Source organism: Pinus tabuliformis, chromosome 3_2, assembly GCF_031772625.1.
Source record: "Pinus tabuliformis cultivar Carrire ecotype Pingquan chromosome 3_2, CPIR1, whole genome shotgun sequence".
Lineage (NCBI taxonomy): Eukaryota > Viridiplantae > Streptophyta > Pinopsida > Pinales > Pinaceae > Pinus > Pinus tabuliformis.
The window spans coordinates 853,292,575-853,313,658 of record NC_142302.1 but is presented as its reverse complement, the minus strand read 5'-3'; the positions used below and the strand labels follow the sequence as shown (position 1 = coordinate 853,313,658).

General features: G+C 39.1%; 1 pseudogene; it reads left to right on the top strand.

The window, feature by feature from the left end:
• Positions 1–1,009: 1,009 nt before the first annotated feature.
• The window catches only part of LOC149183342 (uncharacterized), a 144,825-nt pseudogene continuing 124,750 nt past the window's right edge, over positions 1,010–21,084 (top strand).

Genomic DNA, 21,084 nt, shown 5'->3' with positions numbered 1-21,084 from the left:
TGATCTCTGAAATCTTCAGCCATTTTCCATTTTTCTCGAAATCTGTGCATCCATTGATCACGATTTTTCTATGAGACGTGCATCATGATGATAGGAACATGCTCAGCAATTTTCAGATTGATATGATCTATCGTTTGGGAGCAATGGAGAAAACAAGTTTCGGTCCTGTGAAAATTCAGTGGCAGCAGCTTGAGGGTGCAGATCTGAGCGTGGAAATGAACTCTTGCAGCATGCATTCGGCTAGAGGACACCTGCACAAGGAAAACAACAAAAAATCATCAGCCAAGCTGTCATGCAACCAAAGAAATCAGTGCATGCAGCAATGACTAGCCACAGCACCTCCCAGCAGCCATTTGACTTTAGCTACGTGACTAAAACTCGTTCTTCTATTGCACAAATCTAATTTAAAAACTGCATGAATGAATGGAATGGTGGAATTGAGCCACGAATATAGCAAGATTAAGCCGATAGTTCCTTGTCCAATTCTCTATCAATCAGCCAGGAATCATGCAATGTATGTGTTAGACAACTCGCGTGAAAAAAGAAGAAAAAACAGGGAGTGTTAGCCATTTGAACTCCAGTGCAACTGATCAAGAAGAAAACATACAGTTAATAAATAGAACATGCAGTTCATGATAGCATTGCAGTTTGCATGGGCCAGCGCACGTCTCTGCCACCTCACCACAAATCACGCAGTAATTAAAGGAATGCTCGGCTGAAGACTCACGTTAACTGCTATTCATTTACACTTGCAAACCTCTTCGGCTGAATCCTCTGCCTCTGAATTCTATTAAACCGACGTCCTTCGCCAAGTTTTTCGGCTTGTTCAAAATTCTCCCGCATACCAAGATCATTCAAAGGTGCAGAGACATCCTACAGAAGCCGACCAGAGTTCTACAAGAAGAAGTTCTATAGGAAGTATGGCATATCCTTTCGAAGCAGAGAAGCTTGGACTTTTCTTCATCAAGTTTGCAGTTCTGAAAGAGAAAACCGTGCAAGATCTTGATTTATGAGGTTAACAGAAGCTGTGGGCAAACTTAAACTCCAGGCTGCTGCTAGTGTAAATGCTGGAAAGGAATCTTCTGCAAGAGAAATGCTTCTGGAAAAAATAAAGTGCTACAAGCTTTGGAGAATTGTAAAAACTGTGTCGAGCTTCTTGATGAGCTTTCGACAAAGCTTGGTGAGGCAATCTCAGTAAAGGAAACCCAATTAATTAAAACCATAATGTCTACACGTTTTGACATGGATATTGAAAAAGAGACTGAGGGACCAGTCAGAGTTGTCTCTTCCAAAGAAGTTGCATCTTGTGCCAGAAAAAAATTAGTAGAACATTTCAGTTTGGATCCAGGCAGCAAGGATACTAATATGGATGAAGTTCTAAGAACTGTTGTAAATGATGCTGGTGAAAACGGCAACAAGATAAATCAGAAAGTAGACACCAAGGGCCTTTTGGCAAAAAGAGAGAAGATCGAAGATGATTACTTCCATGCAATTTTCAAAGGGATTGACTCATATCAGAGCTTCTTAATTTACCTTGACGAACAGGTAGCTGAAATGGAGTCAAATTTGCATACATTTCTCAAATTTTCAAGTTTGATACTTGAGGATGGAGCAGAGAGGACTGAAAAAGTCCAAACAAAGGAGGGCACAACCAAGGCAACCAAACAGAAATTAAAGGAAAGCCACATCCAGCGAAACAGACCAAAACAGTTTCTACAGGAAGTCAGAAAACTGTTCTACAGGAAGCTACAGGACTTTCTACAGGAAGTTCTGTATTTTTACCAGAAACATCCTGTAGAGCCGTTGGGCAGGCCAGAATTGATTATGAAGAGGGATTTGAAGCTTGAGGTCAGTTGAGGAGGCATGCAACCACTATTTTCTTCCATCGTCTACTGGTTTCATCTCCTTTCATATGATTGAATATACTCGCACAATCATACCAAGGCTGAGAATTCTCTAGGAAAAGAAGCAGGCAGTGGGAAGAAGCAGAGAGAAAAGCATGGTTTCATAACCGAGAAGAGGAAATCACTTCAGAAGCTTGGGATGACAGGGAGGCTACCAGGGCCATCAAAGATGAGGAGATAGATTGGTTGCTCAGAGGATGAACAACACTTTCAGTAGGGGGGTGATGATGAGCCCCAAAAATGGATGATTATTTGGGCTCATTGAACCTCCTAATTCGACTTAATCCACCATTCTCATTAGTTTATTGCATGCTTTTGATTATATTTATGCTAATATAGTGAATTGGGTTAGTCATTATGCCAACAAGTCTAATGGGTGCTTTGTGTAGCCTTTTTGGTCAATTTGGAGACAAAATTGAAGGTCTTAATGAGCACTTGGCAACCAAATTCGTGGGAGAACAAGGGAGAGGATTTGTAGGAAGGTGCCCCATTCATTTATGGGCCCTTACCTCGAATTCTCCACCATCAGCTCGGAGTTCAAGGGCCACCAAATCAATTAGCACAAGGGCAGCCAAGCAAGTCAAGTAGGACTGCTGTTAACTACAAGTTTTGGGCAGCCGAGTCCCTAAAGTTTAGGAGGACTGTTGGGGTCCTCAATTTGTATAAATAAGAAGGCTTAGGGCCTCATTTTGGTTAGCTAGTGGTTAGTCATTTTGTAGCCAGTAGTTAGTCACTTTGTAGGTAGAAGTTAGCTAGCTTGTAGTTCGAGTTTAGTCAGTAGATTAGCTTTGCATTTCAGCACATTTTCAAGCTTCCCGTTTGTGGACAGTTTTGATGTAACTCTTCTTTTCTTGCTCAATAAAGATGAATCCAGCTTTGCACCAGCTCTAAATCTCTCTTAGGAGGCTGTAGCTCTTGGGGTTTGGCCCATCTCAAGTGCCCAATATCTCCTTTGATTATCTTTATGTGTTTTTGCTGCATTCTTAGAATAAAATCTGCTATTTAGATCTAAATCTTGTTTTGTTAATTAGTTTGTTTTTTTATGAGTAAAATAGCTTTTCATGCTCAGATTTAGTTGATAGGTTGTTAACATAAAAAGCTTCAAGAAAAGGGCCAGCAAAGATCTGTGGTTTCACCTCTCCCTCAGTGGGATCAGGAGCTGTGACTAGGATGACTTTGCTGCCCACAAAAACATTGACTTTGCTTTGCCATGCAATCATTAGTGTTTGGTTTTCATTTGCAGAAGTTGGTTACATGTTCAGATCTTTGAATGCTTCATTGCATAGTTAATATACATGGTTTCCTCGCAAATAAAGCTGTTGTCCATTCTTGTTACTGTTAGCTAGATCATATTAGGGTAGCATAACTAGATCTTTGTTTTCTTGCATGTCTTTGTTGGTTCAGTTGGAAACACAAATTGCAGAGCACCTGTACCACTTCTCTGTCTACCTAGACTCTCTCAAACCCATCTTCTCCATCTCCTAACTTGGTTTCTTGCCTCACGTTGCCATATTGCCCTCATAACCCTACCTTTTGTGCAGCATTACTTCAGTCTTCTTGGAACAAGTCCAGCCATCTACACCTTCTCCTCAACTCTATCCATCAGTCCTTGGGTCATTTTAGGCCCCTACCCTACCTCCCTATCCATTCATGCACCTTACCTCACTCACCCATCCTCCAAAATCCAATTTTTAAACATCCTGTAGAAAAATTACAAAACATCCTGTAGAAATCGTAAACATCCTGTAGAACCCCTACAGACTTCCTGTAGAAGCTCACGAATGAGGTTTCTTGATAGCCAAACTCTGTGAAACTCTCTGGAAAGGTGTTAGGGACCCCTTAGGCCCTCTTTGTACCATCCCAACCTTTTCCAATCATTTCTCCTCCTTGATCCACCCCTGTACAGTGAAAAGCCAGTTAAAAGCACATGCATGATAACTCTAACAACTTATTCAAAAATACAAAAAGATGTTGTCTTCAGATAGAGGTAGTCTAGACACATGTATTTTACCTTCATAGAAGTAATGGAATCTCTGTGAGTAGTTTGCATGCTCTCCTTTGCGTCAGTAGGACTAGCTGGTAGAATTAGGGTTTCTTAGGGTTTGCATTTCTTTTTGGCTTTCAGTTTCTTTCCGCAAGTAGATTAGCCTCCTTTGAGTTAGCTTCCATCCATCAGTTAAAAAGCTTCTTCTAAGAGCTCATAGAAGTTAGCTTAAGCTCCTAGTGGACTTGTGCCAGCTGACCAAGTGACAGCTGTGGCAAGAGCTAGTACTTGTGCATACAGCACCGTCGCTTCCAAGATTGTTACGAACTACAGGGTTGATAAAATTAAAGAAGGGAGTTCCAGGAGTTGTAGCATTATTGCTGCAATACTGGGGCCCACCACTCTATTGACATATACATGGATGATTACACTCCTTATGGATGTGACTTCCAGGAAGCTCTCTCCATTCTGTGCAAAGTATTGAAGAAATGTATTGAAATGAATCTCTCATTGAGCCCTGAGAAATGTGTTTTTTTTATGAATGCAGTGACTATCCTTGGCCATTCCATATCCAAGGAAGGAATACAAGATTACCATCATCAAAAGGGTACCTATCCCTCAAAAGAAAAGATATCTTTGGAGGTTCCTTGGATTAGTTGGGTATCATAGAAGGTTCATAAAAGATTTTAGCAAACTAGCTTCATCCTTGTTTGGACTGATAGCTAAATATTCAAATTTTTTTGGACAAACAACTATGGAGAAGCCTTTGAAATACTAAAGGAAAAGTTGACCACTTCACCCATCCCTCGGGGGGCCAACTAGGCATTACCTTTCCATATACACATAGGTGCCTTGTTAAAATTGGAAAATAGGGCCAAACTTCATGTGGGTCATCTTACTCATGGCTGGTAATATGTTCATTAGATTCCTCTCATCGAGAGGTGTAGGATTGATATAAATATCATCTGATTCCGATAAGTATTCATGGAGATATGAATTTATTTTGATTATGGAATTATTATCAAGCCGACCTACAACTCATGTAGGCTCAGAAGCCCAACAGTCACATCTATTCAAACACCAAAGTTATGTATAAATATAGGAGTAATTTTCCTCATCTGAACTATGTTGTAGGTTCATCTAAACCTCCTTTGAAAGCCGCAACTTTTTGTGGTGGAATCAAGTCAATTCGACGGATGGTTTGCAAGATATCAACTACCCTAAGTTGAAGCCGAAAGCTGCCGAAACTGAAGTTGCAACTGCAGAAGTAAAGTTTGACCTACGTGGACTAGAAGATATCCTCATCTGAATGGCATTATAGGTTCATCTGAACCTCCTCTAAAAGCTACAACTCTTGGTGGTGGAATCAAGTCAATCCGACTGACGATTTGTAAGATATCGACTACCCTAGTTTGAAGCCGGAAGCAGTCAAAACTGAAGCTGCAACTGCAGAAGTAAAGTTTGACCTACGTGGACTAGAAGATCTCCTCATCTGAACTACATTGTAGGTTCATCTAAACCTCCTCTGAAAGCTGCAACTTTTGGTGGTGGAATCAAGCCGATCCGACGGTCGGTTTGTGAGATATTGTCTGCCATAGTTTGATGATGAAGCCGTTGATGCTGATGCTGCTGACTTAGGGTTTTCTACTGCTGAAATAAATCAGATTTATTGTACTATTTCTCTCCACTGAATTATTGAATATAAAAGAATATTTGATCAAAGGGTTTCCCCACACATTATGGGGTTTGTCCCTGGCTAGCCGCCACATCTTGTGTCTCTTGTCTTGGCTTGTTTTCTGTCGATCGTTTAATGTTCTATCTGCACTTTACTTTATGTACATGTGATTTCTAATCTGTGGAATATAATAAGAAAAAGAAGTAAATTTTTATAAGCATAGAACATACCATAACTTAACATGGTATCAGAGCTAAGGTGAAGACAAAGCCCAAGCAAGAGCAAGAGCAATCACTGAAGAGAATATTGGCAAGGCTATCCTAAAAGAACGATGGGGTCCTCAACACTCTTTCCTACCGTAGACAAGCTCCATGAGAAAGTTGACTATCACGGATGGAATATGTCTATCAACCTAACCCTTGAGGATCAAGGAGTGTTGGATCATGCGAGAGGCAATATTATTGAGCCTCCATCAAATGCACCTCCTGCTACCAGGAAAAAATGGAAGAATGGAGAAATTAAAGCGAAGAAGATCATACGGGACTCTATCGACAAGCACTTGGTGGCCTACATCTTTGAACTGGACACCTCCAAGGAAATCTACAATAGACTGGTGAGTTTATTTAAAGTTAAGATGCAAATCAAGTTTTGTTTCTTAGAAATAAGCTGAGGGAAATCAAGAAGGGTAAAAATGAGAGTATGTAAGCATACTTCTTATGAATCACCGAGATCAAGAATGATCTCCTACCTATTGGGGAGAATATTACTGACAAAGAAATGGCATTCAAAACTCTTGGAGTATTACCATCCAAATGGTAAGTGTTCAGGACTACTCTTCTGAACAATAATGTAATTCTTGGTTTCGAAAAATTAATGGCTAGATGCATTCAAGAAGAAACAAGGGTAGAAGAGCAAGAAATGCCCTTTCCCAAAGGTCCTCCTGCTGCTTTTTCTTCTCATGCTAAGAAAAGAAATAATTCCAGGACTAAATCAAACGGAAAGGTTGGACCTAAGGGTGGAAGAAAAGGATGATGTTACATTTGCGATAAAGCAGATCACTATGCAAGGGAGTGCCCTGATAGAAAGGACTCACACTATGACGATGATCAAAATCCCTCTCATGGTAATCGAAGGGATGGAAAATTCAATAGCAAAGGTAAGAGGAATGTTGGAAATCAAGGAAGAGGACTACCATTGAAGAAGGCTAGAAATTCCAGAATGTATTAAATGCACCTAACCTCCGAAAGAACCTGGTGTCCATCTCGGCAATGGAAGACAAAGGCTACAAGGTAACCTTCAGCGATGGTGAGGTACGTATATGGAAAAATAATGTAAAAGATGCCTTTACTCTTGGGTTTCGTGTTGATTCATTATATCAGGTCAATGGAAGTCCGCTAGGTTTCATGTCTTATGACACATCTCTTTAGTCCGAACTTTGGCATCGGAGTTTTGCCCACCTTCATTATAAAGCTCTACTCAGTGTAAGATAAATGGTGATAGGGATGCCCAAATTCCGAGTAGAGAAAGAAGGTGTAGGTCTAGGATGTGCCGAAGGAAAGCTCAAAAGGGAACCAATCCCCTCAAGCCAAAGCAAGACCTCCGATATATTATAGTTGGTTCACTCAAGCATACCTGAGGTTGGCATTAAGAGGGAGACTACTACACCACTTACTCCAGAGTAGAATGGTGTGGCACCGTATGGTTGTGGAAGTTGTCTCTATGGGTAGATGCTGTAACAATGCCTGATGTGGAAGAACCGATGGATCCTATTTATCCACCTGATCCTTCTTCTTCTAGGAAGAGGCATTCATGGCTTAGGGGGATACTTGATGATGCTGAAGGACATGCTGCACCCCGAGAAACCTTTCGTGAAAATAAGAAGCCTAATAGGTATCAGGGATACCTGACCATCATGAGCACGATCATACAAAATGAGCCTTCATCATTCTCAGATGCCATCAAGCATCAAGTAAGGAAGGATTCTATGACCGAAGAATATGAGTCTATTATGAAGAATGATGTCTGGGAAGTAGTTCCCAGACACCAAGACAAGACAGTTGTCACATCAAAATGGCTATACAAGATAAAGCATGCAGCAGACAGAAGTACGAAAAATTATAAGGCTCGTTTTGTTGCTCATGGTTTCTCCCAGAAGGAAGGTATAGACTATGATGTGATATTTGCACCTATTACCAGATATACGACCATCTACTTGATCATAGCCCTTGTGGCTTCACAAGGATGGAACCTACATCATATGGATGTCAAGACCGCATTCTTTCACGGCTCGATCAAAGAAGAGGTATAAGTGGAGCAACCCGAAGGATTTGAGATTTATGATCGAAAATATCATGTATGCAGGTTGAAGAAGGCTCTCTATGGGCTGACGTAAGCACCCCTAGAATGGTATGAGAGGATCGACAACTATTTGATGAAGCTGGGATTCACTATTAGTGAAGCCGATCCTAACCTTTACTTTAAGGTTGATGATGGTAAACCTCTCATACTGATGTTGTATGTGGATGACCTCTTTCTAATAGGTGCATACCCTCTCATTCACAAATGTAAGAGGGAGTTGGCTTCTAGATTTGAAATGAAGGACCAAGGACTTGAAGTGTGGCAGAAGCCAAGGGAAATTTTCCTATCTCAAGGAAAATATGTGGTAAATATATTGGAAAGATTTGGCATGATGGACTGCAAGCCTGTGACTACCTCAAGGATCCTAACTTTCAGAAGTTATATGGTAGTGATGTCGGACTAGATTTGGGAAATGCCTCTAAGTTTCAAAAACTCATTCACGTTGATGTTCTTGGTGAACCTACGTCTAAACATATGTTTTGCAGTTAGCATTGTGAGCTCATATTTGGTTGAGCCTCACTAGATTGGTGCAAGAATCTTCTGAGATTTCTTCACGACACAATCTCTCATGGATTGAGATACACTACCGTAAATTTGAAACTGCATGATTATTCGAATGTTAATTAGGCAAGTAGTGTGGAGGATCATTGGAGCACTTTTAGTGCTATTTCTCTTTGGATTCTGCTTCAATATAATGGATGAGAAGGAAGCAGAAGTTAGTAGCCATAAGCATTGCCGAGACCAGATACATATCTACAAGTATGATCTCGTATGAAGCTGCATGGTTGGGGAAGCTCTTCAGTGAGATGTTTGAACACATACCACTGTGATTTTCTATAATAACCAAAGGTGGGATTCAATTACTGAGGAACCACGTATTTGTCGATTTCTCCAGAAAATAGGTATCATCTGGGATATGGTAAGTCAATGAGCAAGGAGGCTCCATCGCATTAAGATGATGTAAAGGTCGATACACCTTGTCAAATCCCCAAGGAAACATCTAATCTGTGATTTTCCCAAATGATTTGGAGTCGTCAAGAAACCCTTGTACAAGGGTCTTGCATGTTGCATACATTGAGCTCTAGGAGCTCTGAAGGCTTGCGGTTCTTACTGGAGCAACATACGACCACAGGGTGACTCACCCTCTCCTCGTGGTGCACACTGGAACAAGATGATTTGCTCTCTTATGGGACAAGATGATTCACTCTCTTGTGTAGTGGCATTGATGTATTCTCCTATGAGGCCTGGATTGATGTGTTCTCTTGTGAGGCCTGGATTGATGTGTTCTCCATGGTGATTGTAGCAGGATTGATGTGTTCTCCTATGAGGCCTAGATTGATGTGTTATCCATGGCGGCCTGGATTGATGTGTTCTCCTCTGAGGCCTGGATTGATGTGTTCTCCATGGCGGCCTGGATTGATGTGTTCTCCATGGTGATTATAGCAGGATTGATGTGTTCTCTTATGAGGACAGGATTGATTAGTTCTCCTATCGAGACATCCTACCCATGCAGTATGGGACTCATGGGAAGTACCTCTCATCTGATAAATGAGTAGGGAAATGAAGTTAGGGACCATAGTAGTAATGATGGATGCATCGTTGTATCTATCGTACTCCCTACGCTAGGATGACCTCCATTGATCTGGGACCAGTGGTAGGAGTTGTACCATACTATGACACTCACTTCGGGTTGGTTGAGACTAGTCTGGGACCAGTGGTACATACTCTGAGTCTAACTTCATGTCAATACAGTACTGGTCTGGGACCAATGAGAGAGGTACATACTATGACATTGACTTCGGGTCGGTTGAGACTGGTATGGGACCAATGGTACACTCTCTGAGACCGCGATACTGGTCTGGGACCAGTGCTAGGAGTGGTACCTACTATGAAGCTGACTTTGGGTCGGTTGAGACGGGTCTAGGACCAGTTGTACGCACTCTGAGACTGACCTTGAGTTAGTGGAGGATGATAATGGTCTGGGATAAGTGGAGTTGTACTCACTATGACACTGACTTCGGGTTCGTTGAGACTGGTATGGGACTAGTGGTACATACTCTGAGACTGACTTTGAGTCAGTATGATACATCCTCGATCATTTCTTCTTCTTCATAATTCGGACAAAAGCAGAGCAAAATAGAAAAATGCAAGAGCGGAGCAGAATAGAACAGAAAAATATAGATCTGTACAAGGCAGAACAAGACAAAGCAGAGCAGGGCAAGGTTCAAGCTATATAGGGCAATGCATTTGATGGATAAATAGTAGTGACCGAGAGACAAATTGCAAATGAAGTTCTCCCTAGTTGAGAGGGAGTGTTAAAATTGGAAACTAGGGCCAAACTTCACGTGGGTCATCTTATTCATGGTTGATAATATGTTCATTAGATTACTCTCATTGATAGGTGTAGGATTGATATAAAGATCATCCAATTCCGATAAGTATTCATGGAGATATGAATTTATTTTGATTATGGAATTATTATCAAGCCGACCTACAAATCATGTAGGCTCAGAAGCCCAATAGTCGCATCTATTCAAACACAAACATTTTGTACAAATATAGGAGGACTTTTCCTCATCTGAACTGTGTTGTAGGTTCATCTGAACCTCCTCTGAAAGCCGAAACTTTTGGTGGTGGATTCAAGTCAATCCAATGGACAGTTTGCAAGATATCGACTACCCTAGTTTGAAGCCGGAAGCTGCCGAGACTAAATCTGCAACTGTAGAAGTAAAGATTGACCTACATGGACTAGAAGATCTCCTCATCTAAACTACACTGTAGGTTCATCTAAATCTCCTCTAAAAGCTGCAATTTTTGGTGGTGGAATCAAATCAATCCGATGGATGGTTTGCAAGATATCGACTGCCCTAGTTTGAAGCCAGAAGCTACCGAAACTGAAGATGCAACTACATATGTAAAGTTTGACCTGCATGGATTGGAATATCTCCTTATCTGAACTATACTATAGGTTCATCTGAACCTCCTCTAGAAGCCACAACTTTTGGTGGTGGAATCAAGCCGATCCGACAATCGGTTCGTGAGATATCGTCTGCCCTAGTTTGATGATGAAGCTGCTGATGCTGATGCTACTGATCTAGGGTTTGCTACTGCTGATATAAATCAGATTTGTTATACTATTTCTCTCTGCTGAATTATTGAAGATAAAATAAGATTTGATCAAAGGGTTTCCCCACACATTGTGGGGTTTGTCCCTGGCTAGCCGCCACATCTTGTGTCTCTTGTCTTGGCTTGTTTTCTGTCGATCATTTAATGTTCTATCTACACTTTACTTTATGTACATGTGATTGCTAATCTGTGGAATATAATAAGAAAAAGAAGTAAATTGTTATAAGCATAGAACATACCATAACTTAACATGCCTCAAACAAAGTTGTAGGGGCTGCCTTAGGACAAGTGGAAGACAGATTCCCTTGTCTTATCTATTTCATCAGTAAGAACCTTCCTAAAGCTAAGTTAAATTATACTTTCACTAAAAAGGAAATCTTGGTTGTGGTGCATTCTTTGAACAAGTTTAGGCATTATATCACTCATTATCAAACTTTGGTTCACACTAATCATGTATCCATTAAGTATTTAATGAATAAATGTGATGTCAATGTTAGGATAATTAGACGGTTGTTATTATTGCAGCAATTTGATTTGACTATTGTTGATAAACCAAGGAAAGAGAATGTGGTTGCAGATTTGTTGTCAAGACTAACCATGCCAAAGGAGGAAATTATATATGATTGACTTCCAAATGAATATCTATTTTCCATCTTGGTCCTTTCTCCTTGGTTTGTCAATATAGCCAATTATTATGTTGTTGGGAGGTTCCCTCCCAACCTATCCTCTAGGGTGAAAAGCAATATTGTCAAGAATCGTACCCCATTCACTTGGATTGGGGGAAACCTTTTTAGATTGGGGCCAAATAAGATCCTAAAAATATGTGTGAGGGAAGAATAGGTCTTTGACATCCTCTCAGCATGCCATGATGGACCATGTGGGGGCCGCTTTGCTACTAAGAGGACACATTTCAAGGTTCTACAATCAGGTTATTATTGGCCCACTTTACATCAAGATGCAAGGAGGTGCACCACCAGGTGTGACTAGTGTGAAAGAATGGGTAAGGCAACAGCCCAGGATGAATTCCCCTTACAACCTCAATTGAATCTAGAGCCATTTGAAAATTGGGGCATGGATTTCATTATACCTATTGATCCCCCATCAGGTAAAAGAAGGTATATCATTGTATGCACTGATTACTTGACCAAATGGGCTTAAAAAAAAGTACTAAAGGTGGAAATTGAGCAAAAGGTGGCTTAATTTTTAAGGGAGAACATCTTCTACAAATTTGGTTTTCCAAGGGAAATAGTCACTGATCAAGGAGCACAATTTACATCATGTTTGATTGTAGACCTTATGAAGTAGCACCACATTAAGCATAGGACATCTACTTCCTATCACCCTAAAGAAAATGGGCAATTTGAAGTCACAAATGGAGCATTGGAAAACATTGTTACCAAGGTTATTAGTAGCAACAGAAAATATTCGACAGACAGACTTATGGAAGCCACTTGGGCCTACAACACCACTTGGAAGGCCACCACTAGATTCACTCCATTTGAGCTAGTGCATGGGAAGAAGACCTTGTTGTCAATTGTATTTGTGTTATCAAACCAACTCACAAAAAGATAGAAAAGATTGATAAACGACTTTAAAATTAGCCTCCTCGAGGGGGAAACCTCCTTTACATTACACAAATGAACAATTCTTCGATGATACAAATGACAAGACCTCCTTTATATATATAGGATTCTAAGGCGTCCCAATACAATCAGAGCCTACATAACAATAATATTGTAGGGGCACAATAATAACAATAGTGGGCTTCTATGGGGCATAATAATAACAACATGGGGACTATATGGGCACAATAATACAATAATGGGGTTGCACTAATAACAATAAGGGGTTACACTAGTAGTATAGGGACCTAACATGCTCCTCTCCTTAAAAAAGTGTTGTCCTCAATGCTTGAGTAGTTTCATATGCTTTTGTATAAAATTATCATCCTCCCATGTGGAATCTTCAGCGGGTAAGTTCTTCCACTGGATGAGATACTCTAAAATTGATCGATTTCGTAGTTGTCAATTTCTTGTTTTTGTGACTGCTTCTGATTCCAATATGATTTTTGCTTTCTCGTCAAGTTCTGGAAATATTGTTTGGAATGGGATCTTCTCACATATAACCTTCTTTAAGAATGAAACATGGAAAATTGGGTGCACTCGGGAAGATGCAGGAAGCTCCAATTTGTATGCCATAGTACCAATCTTTTGTAACACCTTGTACATACCATAATGTTTTGGTGATAATTTATTATCCTTCTTAGATTTCTTTAGGGACATTTGTTTGTATGGTTGTACTCATATAAATACCCAGTCACCTACATCAAAACTTCTTTCACTGCGATGTTGATATGCCTATTGTTTCATTCTATTTTGTGTGAAAGTGAGGTCATCCTTTAAGAGTTTGAGAACTTGTTGTTGATGCTCGATGCGATCTTCCGCTGCTTGAACCTTAGAATTTTCTTTTAAAGATGATGTGATGGACGATTGATGATATCCATAAAGTCCCATAAATGGGGTCATTTTTGTTGTAGTATGGAAGGAAGTGTTATACCACCATTCATCCAGAGGCAACCACTTGACCCATTGTGTTTGTTTATCAAATACAAAGCAACGAAGATATCCTTCCAAACATTTGTTCACTATATGTGAGGATGATAAGATGAGCTATAAGCTAACTGAGTACCCAAATATTCCACCTCTTGTACTCCAAAGAAACATTTGGAGCTTTTTTCATATAATTGTTTCTCCTCCAATAGTTTTTGGACCTTGTCAACATGTTGAACATGATCCTTCCAAGACTTGTTATAGATTAGTATATCATCAAAAATTACTAACACAAATTTTCTAAGGAAGGGTTTGAAAATGGAATTCATCAAATCTTGAAATGTAGAAGGTGCATTGGTAAGGCCAAAAGGCATGAACAAAAATTCATAATGACCCCCATGAGTTCTAAATGTTGTTTTTGGAATGTCTTCAATGTTCATTCTAATTTGATGATATCCTGAGTGAAGACTGACTTAGCAAAGTAAATTGCTCCATGTAATTCATCCAATAATTCATCAATGACACGAATGGGAAATTTATCTTTAATATTAGTCTTGTTGAGCTCCCTATAATATGGAAACATGCGCCATGATCCATCCTTCTTGTCTACCAATGCCACTAGAGCAGAGAAAAAACTTTGACTAGGTTGAATTATACCAACCTCTAGCATTTCTGCAACCATAGGTTCAATTTCACTCTTTTGAGCAGATCGATATCTGTAAGGGGTGATGTTTTGGGGGAACACTTCCTGGAATCAAATGAATAGAATGATCATGATGATGAATAGGTGGGAGGCCTTTGGGAGTCTGAAATACCTTGGAATGATTGTCCAAAATGTTTTGGAGATTTGGAGAAATAGATTATTTCGATGTGGGAACCTCTAGCGAACATAATTGTGCAATTACGCCCCATTGTTCTTTCTTTAGAATATTTTTCATGCTGTTAGAGTTGATTATCTTTCCTAGTTTCCTTGCAATACCCCTTAATTCAACTTCCTTTTCTTCCCAAAAAAATTCAAAAAAAGTTATTGAAAATTAAAATCTATCGTACCCAAAGATTGTATCCATTCGACTCCTAGTACAACATCTACACAACCCATTGGAATGGAAAGCATTGGACTATTCAAGACATATTTTCCCATGGATAGCTTGATATTATGGCATTTTCCAGAGAAAGTTATCGTTCCTCCATTTGCAACCATTACTTGACACTCAGGTACTAGATATATGAAGCAATTCAATTCCTTGGCTATCTTACAATGAATAAAATTATGGGTACTACCCGAATCAATCAACACTATTACCTTTTTCTTCTTGATATGCCCTTCTATCTTGAGAGTTTGAGTAGTGGTAATTCCTGTCAATGCATTACAAGATATGGTTAGATTTATTTCTTCTTTTTCTGGGATTGTTTCCTAGTGTATATCCTCTTCTTTTGATGTTTCTTGTTCCTTTTATTGCTCTTTCTTCTTCTAATTTTTTTGGTGTCAACCTTGTAGGTGGTGAAAGTCTAGGAGAAACAACATTTCCATCTTTATAGTTATGAGTGGTAGGCTTCCTTGTTGCCATGATTTTTCATTCAATTTTTCCTGCCAACCTGTATGCCTTATCTAATGAATCAGGTTCCCAAAGGAGAACCTCATGTTGAATATTATCATTTAAAGTCCCTATGAAGACTTCAATCCTATGCTTCTCTAGAATATCATTTACCCTTATATTCAATTTTTGGAAGTCCTCAATGTGCTCTGCCATTGAACCCTTTTGTTTGAGATTTATCAATTGGATAAAGAAGGTGTTTCTCTTTGTATCCTCATAATGTGCTATCATTTCCTCTGTGAAAATTGACTAGGTGACAAGTTGTTTACGAGAACAAATCTCTCTATACCATACAAACTGATTCGGTTCTAAATATAAAGATGCAATATGTACCTTTTGTGTGTTTTGCACATTATGTAGATCAAAATATTTCTCCATCTGTAGTATCCATGTTACAGGATCCTTGCCATCAAACTTCCTCATATATATATTTGGAATATGTTGGGTCTTCAATCCAATGTTAGATTCTATGAAATCATGATTAACATTACTTTTATTCTCATCATGAGTTTCCTCTACTAACTTTTCGCCATGAGGAGGCCTTTCTTGTAGCAACTTTGTCCCACCTTTCTTCAAACCTTCCATTTCCTTCAAATATTCCATGCCTTTATTCCAATATGCTTCCATACCATCAATATCAGCTTCTGTGGCATATATAGAATTATTTATCTTATCTTCGATTGCATTCTTTAAATCATCCATCCAATTTTGATTACTAGGTGTTTCTATTTTCTTGATTCGAGCCATTCTTTTTCTTTATTTTAGGATCTCGATCTTGAATTTGTTGTATCTCTGAAATTTCAAATCTCTAAGATCTATAATTTCTACCTGTGGTAGCCATTTGCGTCCTTCTTCCAATGCCACAAGTTTGATCAAAATTGGATTATCCGAGAAAGAGTTATGCCCAATCTCCCAAGATGAATTGATTATGTACTCTTTCAGTAGAGCAAACTTGTACGAACTTCGGACTTGAAAACGATACACATATAAGTATCATATGTGCTCTTTCTATGACTTTTTACAAAATTTTAATCTGATTCTCAGAGAGAATGTTATGATGATTTTCCCAAGGTCACCTTTTTGGGATGTAATTTGGGAGCTTGAAAAAACTCTTAATTTCTTGGACCATATATCCGAAAATATAGTGAAACAAGATCTAAAATTCAGGTCCGAGCTTCACCAAGATTTCAGCTCAAATGGGTTATAATTTCAGAGTCTGCGCCTTTGTAGAAACAAAATTATAGTGAAAATTCCACGATGGCCTGTTTGAGATGGAATTCTAGAGCTTCCAAAAACCCTATATTCATGAGATCATATCTCTGAAAATATAGTGAGACAAGATCTGAAATCCGTACTGGAGGTTCAGAACTATTTTGATTCAAATGGGTTTTTTTAGCTTTAGAAACTTTGTAGAGAAAACCTTATAGAGAAAATTCCACGATGACATGATTGGAGCAGTGAAACCCTAGAATCCAAAACTCTGATACCAAATGTTATGAAACCATCTCACAAAAAGATAGAAAAGATAGATCAACGACTTAAAAATCAGCCTCAACAAGGGTGAAACTTCCTTTACATTACAAAAATGAATAATTCATCGATGATACAAATGACAAGACCTCCTTTCCATATATAGGAGTCTAAGGGGTCCCAATACAATTAGAGCTTACATAACAATAATATTGTAGGGGCACAACAATAACAATAGTGGGCTTATATGGGGCATAATAATAACAACATGGGGACTATATGGGCACAATAATACAATAAGGGGGTTTCACTAATAACAATAAGGGGATACACTAGTAGTATAGGGACCTAACAATTTGAGTACTACACCTTGAGGATGGCAGCTTAGTTAGACTTGGATCTCACTACAACACAACAAGAAAGGTTGCTCCAAATTAATGGTCTAGATTAATTCAAAATTCAAGTTCTCCTACACACTGAGGTAATCTAGCTACAAAGGAATATTTGGCATGATAAGCACATCACGGAAAGGAATTTTCAAGAAGGAGATTGGGCCCTGATGTATGATTCCATAATTAAGGATTTTATGGGGAAGTTAATGCCAAGATGGTTGGGTCCCTATCTGGTAGAGAAGTGTCATGAGCATGGGTCTGTCCAAATAAGAACAATTGATGAGGAAGGGATTCATGTACTTGTCAATGGTCATGGGTTGAAGTTGTACAAGAAACCTTTGTCTAAGGAATAATTTGTCAGTTCAGTCAGCAGAGAGTTAAATGTGATTGGGAGGCTGATAGCCCCCAGTCAACCAAATTTCTAAAAAATAAATAATAAGAGGGCCTATATGAAAACCTCCATAAGGCATCTGATGTCAACTCCCGATCTGAAAACCTCTCTACGGCAGCCCAGGAGAAAAAAGGGGGAAAAAGAAAAATAAAATATCCCCAGGTGAAAACATTCTTTGAGGCACCTAGGGCAGGGATGCAGATTGAAAACTTCTACATAGGTAGTCTTCTTGTATAAAAACAAAAACAAAAGAGAAAAAGAGAAATATAAGGAATGAGTTCTTACACCACTTCTGCTAACATTTCCTTTTTGCAGGACTCCAAATAGTGACAAAATCATGGTTATAGAGTAGAATCTACAAGTGTATTCCTCCATTCCTTCACCTATACATTTCATTTCCACACTCTCCATTCATATCCCCACCTCTCTCCATCATCCAATCATCAAAATATTCCAATTTTTCCTCCTCGCTATGATGCTATAGGAGGAAACTGTGATGCTACAGGAGGTCCTGTAATGCTACGTAACGAGCCTACAAGGCTACAGGAGGAGGATCCAATGGGAAAAATAAACCATAAGGTCATGTTATCTTTAGGAAAGGCTATGAGGGTTTGTCCAATGTCCACCCCATCACCCATCCACTCTATCTAACCAAAAAATTTCTCAAAAATTCCACTCCATCATGAATCTAAAAAAAGATAGCAAAACCCTCTTTTCTATTCTTCTATCACCAACACCACTCCCTCATGATCCTAATCTTGTTCTCATGCCTTTCATCACTTTCCCATAAACCTAGTATGCAAAATGTAGGAGGATTAAGTGACTCCTATAGGAAGGAGACTTCTGTTGTAGCAACCTATATAGTCACAAAAGAACTCCTTGAAATTTTTTCAGCCACAAAGAGAATCATGGAGTCCTTTCTACAACAGAGACGAGGAACATCATCCTTAGGAAGTAGGTCATCTACTCCACCAGTAGCATCTTGGTCACAGGGAGGCACTTGTACACACAACAAGGTTATCAATCAAAAAATCATCAAGGTATGAAGGCCTAAACAAAAACAAGCCAAGGAAATCATCTCCCTCAAGATCATGATGTAATAAGGCCCAAATCTAGCATTCAACCATATCTAGCAATTTGATCCATAGTTAGGCTCAGGTATAATAACCATCACCTCTTTCCTATGCATAAAATGCTAAAATGTGTTAATGGTCGAGAAAGGAGTTTTAGTAGGATAGAGGTGGGCACTGAACTTCACCACCCTTGGTTAATTAACTAAAGTTCATATTAAGTCACCCGTACAACATGGATATGTCAAATCAAATGGGATGGTTCTTACAAGGGGTGAGGTGATAATCACGAGCAAGAGGGGTAATGATTGCAAGTAGTGGGGACAATTGTTCAAAAACGGAAACTCGTGTATGTGCCATGTAACCAAAGTACTTTGAGCCTTTACCACAAAGGGATTATTATGTACTAGGCTCAACCCCATTTGCACCATTTCTCATTTCAAGAAAGCAATTAGAGGAAGGTCTAGCTATTACTATCAGATTGCCTAGGGTTCCACCGAGTTGTTTCAAACTTTTCTTGAAGGTGCTATAGGAGGAATCTATAGGAGGGCCTGAACTGCTACATGAGGGATGAGAAGGAGCTGCGGGAGGGAATTTATGGGTGAAAGGGAACCATAGTGATCCTAAATTATCTTCAACCCTCGTGTACATATAAAGCTATTTTGAAAAGGAGTAAGTGGTTTCCTCCCTCCTTGATTTCCATACAATTACATGAGAAATTTTTCCTAAAGTTGGTAACGTGTAATATACAATTCAGAAGTAGGTCTTTTGGAAATTGTTGTGTGTAAAGGAAATATAGGGGTAGAGAAAAAGATTTTATATATATCTATATATATATATATATATATATATATATATATATATATATATATATATATATATATATAAATTCTAGCATCCTTCTAACTCAATAATAAGACAGAGGTTTAACATTGTTTTTACGACTAAGATTGCTCTGAAGAAAATTGAATTCCACACCTAATTAATACCAAGAAGGGGTAGTAGAATAAATGGGGGGAGGATTTAATATAAGAGAATAGACAAATACCAAGATAATTCACCAAAACCATCATGTAGTGAAATTTTTTAGAAAGCATCAATGGTTGGGTTTCTTTGAAATGTGAAAAGATTATGATGATGATATCACTCATGAATTTTCCATGGCACTACATCCTCAAGGGGAAGATAGTGCCACAACTATTTTTAGAGGATTGGCCATCTCCTTAAGTCTTGAAATCATTAGTAGAGTGACCACCTTACCCTTAGGGGTTTGATGGAGCAAGGAGGAGAAGGAAGTAAGTGTTACAGTTAGGAATAACTTCTTCATTCAGAAAGAGAATCGCATAGAATATAGGAATGGACTAAGAAGAGAAAACCTACCTTACCTCTAGGATGAGGTGGCTTATCACATCCTCAAACATATATCTTGCGAAGGGAGATTGAGTGTAGTATATGCCTATGTTGACCTAGGTTGTCATTGATGTCAATATGGCAATGATATGAAGCCAAGGGGAAGCAGAGAAAATCCGTGAAGAGACAGGAGCAAGGCCATGAGGATACCCAAGCCATAAGCAAGAGGAGTTACCAAAGGAGGAAGATCAAAGCATATCACAGGATATCAGAGCAATAGAGGCATTCATATATGGAAGGAGCTCTTAGCCACATTGGAGCAAGAGGAGCTACAGGAGGAGCCATATATATATATATGCAATATATATATGCCAAAAAAGAATAGAGCCATGGGAGGCAGCAAACAAAGCTATCAGAGCTACAGAGGAGCCATATATATATGCCATATATAAGCGTTTAATAGATCCATACTAGAGGAGCATAAACAGAGCCTACCAGAGGAGTATAACAGTGGAAGACTTAGACACATATGCAAATACATTATTGGAGCAGAAAAGGCAGAGTTTATATATGTATGCGCAGAATACATTATCGGAGAACAAAACAATATATATATATATCCATTTAACGCAAATGGAGGCCAAAAACCCATATATATGTGCTTTAACACTATCTGCAGCATAAACATACATACGATGCCAAAAACCATACATATATGCGCTTAACACTATCGGAGGCACAAGCAGAGGCCAAAACATATAGATTAAAAATACACTATCGATGGCAGAGAATTATATTATATCAGCGGGTTCTATTAAGTGTCACCCCTAAAACCTCCGATTACTATAATACATGCAGACCCACAGCCATATTATATCGTGCCTATTGTAATATCGCGTTCGTTGCTATATCGCAAGCCGTAAAGCCTTGCCACATGGAAGCGCTGATTGCGATAGAACTGTGGACCCAACAGACCTATTATAAATAGTTTAATATAATATCACATCCGGTATAGGCCATTAGCCATCGGCAATGTTTTAGGCTTGACTTATAGAGGAACCTCTGAAAGTGGCGATTGCGATAATGTGAGCGGACCCGATGGTCCTATTATATAACACCCTCTTATTATATCGTGTCCGTAAGAGGATCGGCCCATTGACCATCGGTGATGTCATGGGGTCACTATATAAAGAACTCCTAGAAGCCTTGAGCATCAATTT